The sequence below is a fragment of the Camelus ferus genome, chromosome 20 (assembly GCF_009834535.1).
Source record: "Camelus ferus isolate YT-003-E chromosome 20, BCGSAC_Cfer_1.0, whole genome shotgun sequence".
Taxonomy (NCBI): domain Eukaryota; kingdom Metazoa; phylum Chordata; class Mammalia; order Artiodactyla; family Camelidae; genus Camelus; species Camelus ferus.
The window spans coordinates 22,030,158-22,039,148 of record NC_045715.1 but is presented as its reverse complement, the minus strand read 5'-3'; the positions used below and the strand labels follow the sequence as shown (position 1 = coordinate 22,039,148).

The 8,991-nt window shown below is 44.9% G+C and overlaps 1 pseudogene; it reads right to left on the bottom strand.

Moving 5' to 3' along the window:
- Positions 1 to 104: 104 nt before the first annotated feature.
- On the bottom strand, positions 105 to 6,926 carry LOC102504393 (annotated as a pseudogene).
- Between the last annotated feature and the right edge of the window lie 2,065 nt (positions 6,927 to 8,991).

Below are 8,991 nucleotides of genomic sequence, written 5' to 3'. Positions count from 1 at the left end.
ACTCAGACTCTAGACTGGAGAGACGTGGGGGCGCCTATAAGTCCTAACGGGGAAGGCCTGGGCAGTCAGGGGAAAATGGTAATTTGGGGATGTTTACTACACCCCTATGGCCTAATCATTCCTTCCCAGCCTCCAGCGAATGGGGGAAGGAGAGCTGTTTCTTCTCGCTTAGGGCTTCTGGATGCAGGCCCAGCCTGCACGCGGAGGCCGGGAGAATAAAGATACAAAAGGGCGCCGCGTGTGGTCGGAGAGGCCAGCGCATCGCGAGGCGGGGCTGGAGCAGTTTTGGCCGGTGGGCTCTGCCGATTGGCTGCCACATGGGGAGGGCGTGACAGGGCCACTGTAGCCGCCTTCTCCCGCTCCCGCCTTTTTTTAGGTTCCGCCCCATCTCCGAGAGCAGCGTTCCGATTGGCTTTGGGAACCTTGTCTCCGTGCTTCAGCCCCGCGGCCAGTCTGAAGGGCGGGGGAGGGTGGTAAAGATGTTGGAGGTGGAGAGCGGCTCCTGATTGGCTCAGATGCCTCAGGGGCGGAACCAGGACAGTGTCCTTAACCGACCTCACCCCAGGTCACCGCCACGTTCCCCCGCCTCTTCATTCTTCATGGTTTCCCCTGCCTGACTGCCCTAGATATTGCCTGAGGCCTGCCCCTTAATAGGTAGTGGTGTGCGGGGGTTTGGGGAATCCGAACCTCACCCTGGGCACCGGCCCCAGGAATCCTCTGTCCCTCCACCTTCCTTTCCCTTTCCTCGCCCACATACCTTCTACCCTCACCCCTACCAGGGGGATCCCGATGTTCTCACATTTGACCTGATTAAGCACGAGGACAGAAGGACCCACCCAGGTTTTGGGACTTGGGACAAGGGAAACGTAGGCAGCTTTAACAGAGGCAGGTTCCCAGACAAGGAGTCTCTGGATATCCCATGAAGGAGATTGCCGAGACAGACGACTTCATCGAAAGTCAACTAATGCTCCGATGGGAGAAGGGCCGTGCAGGGAGGCATCTAGGTTTTCGAAGTTCTGAGCTTCCTTTTTATCCATCCACGAACCCAAATATTCACGGTCGACCGACAAGCATGGGTTTTGGCAGGCCTCAGTGAGGGGTATCGCTGGGATATAAGGAGTCTCGTATTCTGAAATCTGGAGGCACTGAAGTTATATCGAAGCACACAATTTTCAGGGACATTCCAACTGCCCCAGGAATCCAAAGGAGCCCTCTGACCCAAAAGTCTCAGGATGGCACGAAGAGACAGAATAGCGTGAAAGGGAGCCGCAATAATTATACTGACCTCCAGGGGGCAGCATCGACCAGGGGATGGAGTTCTCCGTCAGCTCAAACCATGACCAGTCTCTGATGCCTTGTTGGCTCAAGAAGGCAGTGAGGCTTCTCCCACGCCACCTTCACGCTGAAGCAACTGAGTGGCCTTCCCTTTAGTCTAAAAACATTCAGTCCTGTGGCTTAGATGGGTCCTTGTGATCCCCAGGCTGAAACTCATAACTTCTGGATAACATCACCTCTCAAATTTCTCCCTCACTGCTTTCCTTTGGTGAGACAGACACACTGGCTTTTCAGACCCAGAATCATCAAGGATCGCTCCCTAACACAGGACTGTGTCCATATTCACCTTCCTTTTGCTAATCTAAGACCCGGGTCTGTATCTGGTACAAAAGTCCCTATCCTTACCTAGTGTCATATAGAAAGGACTTGGAGGAGTCCTTATGGGTTGTAATGAGCCCTAACACTGTTAGGGGATCTCTGTCCTTTAGAAAAATATCATTTTTATTTCTACACTTCTGTACCCTCGGCTTTCCCGGAGTTATTTCTTAATTGGGCTCTCGGGGAAACATTTACTCGATGTTCAACAGCTTCTGCGTAAAACGGGTGCACCTCCCAGCAACAACTTCAGAGTTATTGAATGTGAACATGTATCCTGAGAACAAAAGAAGTAAGGGACTCCTCTTTTCTTCCCACCCTATCAATATGGACCCATCCACCCTCCATTTAAGAAGGATGGCTTTTCTGATTTTAGGAAATCAGGCAGTAGGAGAAGCAGGCAAATTGGCTGGTTTCCAACACAGATTTAGGGTAAAGATTCAAGGAAAGAAGGAGAAAGCAAGACTAAGACAACTCTGAGGGGAAGAAAAGAAATCAGCTCTCTCCATCCTGGGAAAAATGGCTACAGCAGTTCATGGTGCATCTGAGTTTATAGAGTTTTCAGATACAGTATTTACTAAACCAAGGCATATTTATTGATCCCCTTCTCAGTGTTCTGTGATAGGCACTGTGGATTCAGCAGAGAATCAATCAAGGTCCCTGATCTCATACTGCAGATCTTTCATCTCATTGAATTCACACACCTGCCCTCGGAGGAGATGTTCTTCCTGTTTCATATGCTTGAATAAAGTGATGAGCCCAACACTACACAGCTATTCAGTGGTTTGAAACTTCTATGTCCAAAATTCATCTCTTGTTCCATGACTTCAGGCTGAGTCATGGAGCTGAGGAAGCAGCTGTTTGTAGAGAAATAACAAATTTACTCTAAGAAGAGTTAATTATTGGAAGGATATTTACAGAATTGAGGGAAAAGCTGAATAGTCAGGATTTTGAAAGGACAGAACCAGGACAGTTCCAGGATTTAGGGAGAGTCAGAAGGCTGGGGACAGGCAGGACACGTTCTCACCTGACTTCCTTTCCACCCTGAGACATCACTGGCTCTAATGGGAGGATCTCAAAAGATCTGTGAGTCGGGGCATTTATAGCTCAGTGGTAGGCTGCATGTTTAGCATGCAGAAGGTCCTGGGTTCAATCCCCAGTACCTCCATTAAAAACAAACAAATAAATAAACAAACCTAATTACCTCCCCCCAAAAAGAAAAAAAATTTTAAAGGGATCTGTGAATGAGGATAGGGAAAAATTATACTTTATTTTCTCCAACCTCAAACTGAAATTTAGTATTTCTTCCAAGGCAGTAAGAGGCTGCATTTTCTGTAGAGAATTTTAAAATTGTACTAAAATCGACTTTTTATTTTTACCATGCACCAGCAATTCAGTAACACGCCTCCCCCTCGTACAACCCCCTCCCACTTCGCCTTGCTTGGTGTATCACTGCACACAGGAGTTAAACCATATTCAGTTCACATACACACGTAGCCTTTTGAGACCCCCCCACCCCCTTTCCACTCAACTCTCACTTTCTCTTGAGGTCTCCTCAACCTGATAGCCTGTAATCCCATCAATGACTTGATGGCTCCCAAACCACCTTCCATGGATGATTTGAATCCAATAATCAGCTTCCTCTGCATTCCTCAAGGACATAGAGTCCACACCAGCTTCGTGCCTATCAAAGAAAAAGAGCTTCCTACTTTGTCTGAATTTGGAACATTCTACTCAAGGGTCTTTGATTTCATTCAGCACCAAAGGGTCATCCACTAATAAGATAAAATATATTTTTGATGTGACGACTCACTCATGGTACCTTCCCCGTGGCCCATCTCTCCTTTCAGGTGTCCAGTCCAATTGTTTACTTTGCAGAAACAGCTTCTTCTCGTAGACTTTGTACTTATTATTCTTTTTTGAGGCACTGTATTCCTCCTTCAGCTGAAACTTTGCCACTTTGACCTCTAATTTCTAGCTCCTAATTTCATCTTCATCAAAAAGTTTTAATGCAAGATCTGAAGATCCCTCTTCAAATAACAACAAAGCCCATCTCCTTTAAGATTTCTTTATGTTTGTAAAACTTGACCTTAAATTCTTCTGAGGATCTCCCATAATAACACAGACTTTTGATGTGAGCTGTATAAATTCATCCACTGTAATGTCTGAAGGCAAACCGGACATATAATACCTTTGTATTTCTATCTTTGTCAACATGAAACCATCTTGTTTCTTCCTTTTATCTCCTCTCTCTTTGGGATCAGTGGGTTTGGTGTTTGTCTTTGCAGAAGTTTCTCTGTATCCCTAGTATTGACGTCTTGTACTTTTTCCATAAAGCTAGACACGCTATCATTAGAAAAGCCATAATTGGCTTGATAGCATAGCAATGAAACCTTCTGTGGTCTTGGGGAATCAAGCCTTCTCATCCAGATCCCATGCGTAGGCAGTGTCCCCAGGCTGCTGCCCAAAAGACTCCATTTTTCTATCGGGATCTTCTTGGGTGTCTCTATTCTTGGAGTCTCAATACATTCCTGCATTTGCAACTGCTCATCAAACTCCTCATTCCCATCCCAGGGGTTGCTACTCGGGTTTCCTATAGGGCAGGGTCCAGGTGAGCGAAGAGGCTGCTCTGCCCGGCTTGGGAGCCACCACCGAGTGTTCTGAGGCCACTGCCCAGACATTGTTCTAAACATGAACACACTAAGTCATTGAATCGTCACAGCAGCTCTGTGGGGTAGGTACTATTGTTATGTCCATTTTACAGAAGAGGAAATGGGGGCCTGGAGACCTGACCGAAGGTTGTGCTTGACAAGGTCTGCTCGTGAGGCCACATCCTTAACCATCACTTTCCATGGCTTCCCAGAGACTAACTGGATGAAATCCCGCCTGCCTCCCAGCCCTGTTTTTATCATTTAGAAGTGAAAATGTAAACTCCCTGGCCCTCCTGCTCTTCCGCGCCGCGCACTGTCCTCTCGGCGGCATTCTCGGTGCTTTCTGCCTCTGACCCCGCCCTCCACTGGCCCCTCCCCAACCTCCCCGCCTGCCTCTGATAAGCTTCAAATCTCCTCCTTCCCTTAACTTCTCCTTGGAGTGCTCCCTCCACCTCCTGACTTTAACCGAAATCTAATCCTCCCTTGAGTGTACTACCCCCTCTGCAGGCTTCTGAAATGAGAGCTGTTTATTTTCTTATAGGTGAGGGTGCTTTCCTTGCTCCACATTGCTGTCTGCAGACTCCTCCTCCTCCACCCCCAGTTTCTAGTTTAAAATAACCTTCTGCCTCGGAGGCTCAGCCATTGGGCTAAATTGCTGTCTTCCTTCCTCTTTGCTACTGTCTGCCACCTCCCAGGCCTCTCCACCTCACGCAGGGGGACGCTGGCACTCGGCGGACTGTCTGTCTCTTCCTATCTCACTGTCCGAGTAGATGACTCATTACCCACCTGGCTTCTCAACATCTTGGTGGCTTCATCCCCTGGACCTTCTCCACTCCAACTTGGAATAGTTCTCCAAGTCACATTCTCACTGTCACACCCTGGACCTCGTCATCTGAAGCAGCTCCTCTGCCAGAATCACACATTCAAGCAGCCTGCATCAGCCCCCGTCTCCTAACCTTCTGCCCATCACTCTCTACTCCTCTCACAATCATTTTTCAGTCTCCTGGGGCCTCCAGATCAATGATGTCTCCCTCCGATCCATCAGCCTCTCCTTACCCACTTCAGCTGCGTAGCTCTTCATTTCAACAACTCTCTTGACAATATCCCAGATTCCTTTGCGCCTCTATATTTTCATCCTTGGTACCTCTCAGGCTAAAATAAACCTCAACCCTAGGTTTGGTGGATGATCTGTTGCTTCAGGATCTTACTTTGAGAGCTAAAAAGTGTTGGGAGAAGCCGCCAGCTGGGAAGTGGTCACCCCTTCTCATTCATGGTCCCTAATGACCCAGCATTGCTTAGTGACCCAGCCACATCACGCTGGTCATTGGTTACTTTAAACTCACTAATCCTGGAACCCATGAGCTCCCTCTTTGCCTCTCACCTTACTCTCAGTTGATGATCTCACTCTTATGTTACAGAGAAAACTGAAGCCATTAGAGGTGAGCTCCCTCAACCACCTGTAACCAAATCCACAAGGCACCTGTAACCATCTGTCCTTGTTCCTATTAGAACAGAGAGATGGTTCTCCAACTTTGGGCATGTTAAAACGTGTTTCCTTTTCAGCAGGGTGGGTGGGGGCCAGAATTTTTATTTGTAACTTGTTTCCAGGTGATGCTTGATGCTCTGGCTGGGGATCCCACTTTGAGAACCACCGGAGTAGAGACATTGCCCTCTTCCTGCCCAAAGCCAGTCTCTCTACCCATGACTACATCCCATCTCTTCGATTACCCCCTTTCCTCTCCTGAATCTTCAGCCTCTCTCTCTAAGTTAAACACAACAAACCAAACCCCTCCTCCACTTCATTTCCCCTCTGACTGCTCCCTGTACCTTTTTTTCTAATTGAAGTATAGTCAGTTTACATTGTTGTATCAATTGCTGGTGTACAGCATAATGTTTCAGTCATACATATACATACATGTATTCCTTTTCATATTCTTTTTCATTATAGGTTACTACAAGATGTTGAATATAGTTCCATGTACAATATAATATAAACTTGTTGTTTGTCTATTTTATATATAATAGGATCTGCTAATCTCAAACTCCCAATTTATCCCTTCCCACCGCTTTTTTCTTCTGGTAACCATCAGTTTGTTTTCTATGTCTGTGAGTCTGTTTCTGTTTTGTAAATAAGTTCATTTATGTCATTTCTCCTTGTATCTTTCAATGGCCTCATCCAGCCTCACTCTCACACACAGCACATGTACCTTGATTGGATCCTGATTTGAAAAGACACATAAATGACATTTTGGGGTTAATTGGGGGGAAATTTGAGTATATTCTGCATATCAGATGGTATTAGGGACTGACTGTTATTTCCTTAGCTGGAATCATCTTTATTTTGAGGTGATATGTGCTGAAGTGTTAAAGTGTGAAGCATCATGACTTCCTAAATTTTCACATGGTTCAAGAACTATATATAAACATGTAAAGATTGTATGTATGTATAAATGATAATGATTGTTAAGTCAAGTGGTGGATGGACAAGAGATAATTGTACTATAGTTTCAACTTGTCTGTATGTTTGAAACTTTTCATAAAGTTTCATTGGAGGAAAGTTCTCTCTCTAATCCCTCACTCCCACTCACTGCTCAGCCCCTCCAGGTTGGTGTATGCCTCTCCCATGCCACGCAACTCCTTTTGCTATGACCCTCCTGTCATTAAATCCACTTTTTAGCTTTTCCCCTGCTTGGTCAACACTGTTGGCCAATTCTTTTTTGAAACATTGTCTTTCTTTGGCTTCCAGGACTGAGCACTCTCCTGGTTTTCCTTCTCCCCCTTTGGCTGCTCCTTGCTTCTTTGTTGGCTCATCCTGCTGGGTCATGAGTCCTGGACTCTCCTCTTCTCATGCTACACTTCCCCTCCAGGAAATTCACCCCACCTGCCCCATGGCTTCGTTGCTATCAGCTGATCACTTCCCTCTGATCTCCAGAGTTGTGTATCTGACTGCCTACCTGGATGTCTCGAAGATACCACAAGCTTAGCATATTGGAAAGTGAATATGTGAAAATGTATATGAATAGGACCACAAATAGTGCCATTCTTAGATCTGGACCACAGGAGCCCTGCTCTGGTCAGTAGACATTGGGGGACCTCACCTATCATATACAACATTTATTAAACAACACCTGGGCACCTCTGTCACTTGGGATCTGGCCCTAAGCTCTGGCACAGCACAACCTGAAACCCTGACATCTGCTCTCATAATTAACACTTCAGGCCCCAGGGAAATGCTTCTGCAATCTCTTGCCTGGTATCCTGGAAACAAAAAATGACTACAATCAAATCCTTTGAAAGTTTGAGGTTGTGCCTCTGTCAGATTCTGAGGCACACACTATTTTGGAACGTAGGGAGAATTTAAGTATTTGAAATACTTAGGTAAGAGAAAATACAACTTAACTAATTTGTCAAATACCTTTCAAATAGCACGATAAATTATCATTTCCCAGCAGTGTTGAGTGTCTGCTTTTCTCGCTTCTCCTTGTGATCTAGGAGTGTGCTGTGCTGCATTCACAAGAGCTGCAAGTGATAGTTGAGGAACATTTTGCAAAATCGAATGATTCTTATTACTGTTAAATTTGTATGCATGTAGATCTAGACATAACTTTTGTGAAGCATGATATTGATCACATCGGTAAGTGGGTGAACACTGAATACTAGGTTATGACGAGTTGATTTCTATAAAACTATTTTCTGAGGGGGAGGTAATTAGGTTTCTTCATTGATTTCCGCTTGAAGGAGGTATGGGGATTAAACCCTGGACCTTTTGGGTGCTGAGCAGGCACTCTACCATTTGAGCTATACCCTTTGCCCTATAAAACTATTTAATAAAGATTTTTAACTAAGTAAAAAAAAGCTTTATTTAAATTAGTTTTACTTAAAAATTAATAATTTATATAGCTAATTTTGAATATTTGAGGAGAAAATGATAAATATATAACTGATTAAGTTTTTTACATTTACATATTTTGGCGAAAATACATTTAAATTTTGTAAACTTTGGCTACAATTATATTTTATTTTAAAATCCTAGATCACTGAAAATGAGTACACATTGAATCACAACAGAAATAGAAACTATATATATGGAAACAAAAAAAATAGCTGAAAATAAAAAAGAAATAGAATATATTCAAGGGAGCAATCTACTTAAATTTTTTAAAACTGGGAAAAGACTATGGAGGCTAGATATAGAAAAAGAAATGGTGGCCACATATACCTTCATTGTTTTGACCAGTAACCAAATCAGTAAACAATGTGAAATCGCATGGATTTTATCTGACCTGTTTAAGTTGTAGATTTGATACAATAATTTCCTGCCTCGTTTCCAGCAAATCTACAACCTGAACAGGCAGATTAAATCCCTGCAACTTCATATTCTTGATTTGTACTCTTGCTCTGGGCCCCTCAAACATCAGGGTTCTCCCTTCCCCTTGGGAAGGGTCCCCCACCACCAACCCAGCCACCAGGAGCAGCCAACAGCCTCAGGTAAGATATCAACCAACTGCTAGCATCAGCTGCCAGACATGCGGGTGAACAAGCCTTCAGATGATTTCAACTCCCAGTCCCTGAATCACTTCCAACTCAGTCCCCTTACACCATGGAGCAGAGACAGTGGTCCTGGCAGCGTCCTCCCCAAATTCCTAATCCCCAGAATCCATGGAATTTAATACATGGTTATTGCTATTGT